Genomic DNA, 4326 nt, shown 5'->3' with positions numbered 1-4326 from the left:
CGGGCTGAGAGAAGCACTACTAGTAATTACCAGTAGCACTCTTTAGTGAAAGCGCTACTACTAAGTCGATATAGCAGTAGCATGGGTTAACAAACGCTACTGCTAACCTTTAGTTGTAGCGCCTTACTAGTAGCGCCGTACCCAGCGCTACTGATAGGCATTATTCCCGCGCTACTGCTAGGGTTTTCCCTAGTAGTGCATGCGTGGTATCCCTTGTTTGTCTGTCCTGAAAGGTTACTAAGAGCAGGTCAATCATTGATGGTTACAAACAGCAATGCATGTAGGTCAAATTACTGCTGTTTGTGCTCATCCCACACACGTACACCTTTTCCATTCCATGGCTGTAAAAGTTCTTCAACTAATGGCCTTAGGTACACGTCAATGTGTTTGCCGAGTTGCTTAGGGCCTTGGATGAGCATTGACATCATAATGAACTTCCGCTTCATGCACAACCAAGGAGGAAGGTGATAACCCACAAGTATAGGGGATCACAACAGTTTTCGAGGGTAAAGTATTTAACCCAAATTTATAGATTCGACACAAGGGGAGCCAAAGAATATTTGAAGGTATTAGCAGCTGAGTTGCCAATTAAACCACACCCTGCAGCAGAGTGATCAGTAGCAAAGTAGTTTGATAGTTTTGATAGTAGTGACAACAGCAACAGTAACAGTAACAGTGATAGAAGTAATTTTGTAGCAAGTGTAACAGTGATGATAGCAATAGTAACGTAGCAAGATCAATAACGATAAATTCGTAGGCATTGGATCGGTGACTCATTGGATGATATTTATCATGTGACAGTTATAACCTAGGGCGATACGACACTAGCTCCAGTTCATCGACATAATGTAGGCATGTATTCCGTAAATAGTCATACGTGCTTTATTAAAAGAACTTGCATGACATCTTTTGTCCTACCCTCCCGTGGCAGCGGGTTCCATATTGGAAACTAAGGGATATTAAGGCCTCCATTCAATAGAGAACCGGAACCAAGGATTCACACATAGTGAATACATGAACTCCTCAAACTACGGTCATCACCGAGAGTGGGCCCGGTTGTTGTCACTCCGGGGTTGTCGGATCATAACCGTGATAGGTGACTATAACTTGCAAGATCGGATCTAAAACATGATATAATGATGAATTCATAAACGGTTCAGATCTGAATTCATGGCACCCGGGCCCAAAGTGAGAAGCATTAAGCATAGCAAAGTCATAGCAACATCAATCTAAGAACATAGTGGATACTAGGGATCAATCCCTAACAAAACTAACTTGATTACATGATGAATCACATCCAACTCCTCACCAACCAGCGAGCCTACGAAGGAATTACTCACTCCCAGTGGGGAGCATCATGGAATTGGCGATGGAGAAGGGTTGGTGATGAGGAAGAACGAAGATCCCCCTCTCCGGAGCACCAAACGGACTCTAGATCTGCCCTCCCGAGGAAGAACAGGGCTTGCGGCGGCTCCATCTCGTGGATCGCGATAATTCTTTCTCCCTGATTTTTTCTGGAATAATGTGATTTTATAGTATCAGGGGGGTCATCAGCGGGGCCACCAGGTGGGTACAACCCACCTGGGCGCGCCAGGAGAGGGGGGCGCGCCCTGGTGGGTTGTGCCCAACCAGGGGCCCTCTCTGGTGGGTCTTGGCTCGAGAAATTCTTATTATTGATATAAAAAATCCTCGCAAAGTTTCATTCCATTCCGAGAACTTTTATTTCTGCACAAAAACAACACCATGGTAGTTCTACTGAAAACAGCGTCAGTCCGGGGTCAGTTTCATTCAAATCATGCAAATTATAGTCCAGAACAAGAGGAAAAGCGTGAGAAAAAGTAGATACGTTGGAGACGTATCAACTCCCCCAAGCTTAAACCTTTGCTTGTCCTCAAGCAATTCAGTTGATAAACTGAAAGTGAGAAAGAAAAACTTTTACAAACTCTTTTGCTCTTGTTTGCATAAATAAGCTTAAACAACACCCAAGTTTTCGGCCAACATTATAACTAACCATGTCAATAAAAACTCTTAAAGATTATAATGATTCATATCAATGACATAATCAGCTAGCGAGCAATAATAAGATATCTCAAACAGCAACACGTTGTCAAAACAACCATGATATAATATGACAATAGTGGTACCTCGCTAGCCCTTTCTGAGACCGCAAAACATAAATGCAGAGCACCTGCAAAGTTCAAGCAACGACTATACATTATAATTCATGGTACAAAAGATCCAGTCATGATGCACCCAACATTAGCTACACACAGTGCATAAATCATGACAGCTGTGCTCTACTCAGTTTCTGGCGCTAGTTTTTAGAAGGTGATGAGACAACATAAAAGTAAATAGATAGTCCCTTCGTAGAGGGAAGCAGTGGTTTGCATAGGTGCCAGAGCTCAAGTTTTAAAACAGACATAAATGATATTTTGAGACATGCCCCCTTCTCATTCACTTCACGACCATCAGTATCAACATCTTCCATGCTAAGCATGCTAGTGGCGGCTCCCAAGTGGAAAGTAGAGGTTTTGACTCCATTGGGAGTTTTTGTTTGATTATTTCAGAGATGAACTCTTTTTCATGTTTGCAGTTTGGGACTGGGAATCCCTATTACCGCCCATTTCCTCGTGAGATGGCGAGTGAATAAACACTCGACCTGAGGATAACTCGCTTAGCACGGAAGATATCGACCACCTCCTGCCGTTCCATGAACGATCCAGGCACACAAAACGGATAATTTTTTAGAAGTTTTTTAGAGGTGGCACGTGCAAATTTACTTAGGACGGTAGGGTAATACCGTATATAGGTAGGTATGGTGGACTCATCTGGAATAACTTTGGGTTCAAGGTTTTTGATGTACAAGCAGAATTCCCACTTAGTACAGGCGAAGGCTAGCAATTAAGATTGGGAAGCGGCCAGCTAGAGAGCAACAACAATCATAACCCTGCATTATGCATAAGTAACATTGGACACTAGCATGAGTAGGATATGGACACCATGAACATAAATATCATAGAGGCTATGTTGGTTCTGATTCAACTACATGCATGAACAAGTAACAAGTCAAGCCACTCGAACATTCAGAGGAGGATACCATATCATCATACTATATCACAATCATTTTAACGATATGTTGATATCCAAGATAAATCATTATCGACTCCCAGCTACTTATGCATGGCATGAGAAACTATAATCTCTAATTTTTATTGCAAACATGTTTAATCATAATAGGCTGAAGCCTAGATACTAGGTTAAACATATTTACACAGACAGAACAAGTCGAGTTCATACCAGTTTCTCTTTGCCACGGCCAGCTAATCGAATGTCGTCATTATTGCCTTTCACTTGCACGATCGAACGATATGAAAATAATAATAGTGCAAGAGTGCCAAGGACTAAGCTGGAATCTGCAAACATTTTATTCAACAGGAGAAGACAAGGTAGAATGTGCTCTTTATTAGTTCAACAATTATCCATATGAGAGCCACTCAATATTTTCATCGTGGTCTTCTCCTCGGTACAACTCGAATAAAAAGAAAAGGAATTCAGAGAAACACACTGAAATATTTTTGGAGTATTTTGTTTTCTTCAACAAGCAAATAAAAAGCAAAAACGAGAAAAACTATTTACACGGGAAAGCTCCCAACAAGCAAAAGATGAACAAGGAAATATTTTTGGGTTTTCTTTTTTTAATATTACTACTAAGCATCCATAGAAAGTAAATTACTACAACTATTTTTTTTGTTTTTTATAAAAAAATTGAAACACACAAGAAGAAAGCAAGAAAATAAATCTAAGCATGGATGATACAATGAAAAAGTGTGAGCACCGACAAATGGAATGATATGAACATGAATGTAAAGTGGGTGGAAACATGTACTCCCCCAAGCTTAGGCTTTTGGCCTAAGTTGGTAATCGATCAGTAGCCTGGAGGGTAGTAGGGATCCACTCATCCCATTCATCCCACTGGGGAGGTGCCTGTGCAGCCTGAGCGTTCCAGTAGGCGAGATCCGCACCTGGCAACAGAACCAAACAGAGCAGGTGCAGGAAAGGAGATAACATCACGAGTGTCAACGCTATAGACCAAGTTATAAGGAATGGCAATATCAGGACGATCATGTGCAAGAAAGTGATGGTGATGCATGGCTGCACGGTCTAGGTAAACTGTGGTACGAGGGACATCATGGGGGCGTATCGCAACCTCGAAGTGAGCAGCCAAACGAGTAGCAAAAATCCCACCATGTATTTTCCCTTGAGATTTATTAAGATGGAGGCGACGAGCCACAATAGCTCCCAAGCTATAAGTGTTGTCGCCCTCTA

The sequence above is a fragment of the Aegilops tauschii genome, chromosome 6, assembly GCF_002575655.3.
Source record: "Aegilops tauschii subsp. strangulata cultivar AL8/78 chromosome 6, Aet v6.0, whole genome shotgun sequence".
Classification (NCBI taxonomy): Eukaryota; Viridiplantae; Streptophyta; class Magnoliopsida; order Poales; family Poaceae; genus Aegilops; species Aegilops tauschii.
Note: the sequence above shows the minus strand (reverse complement) of the source record.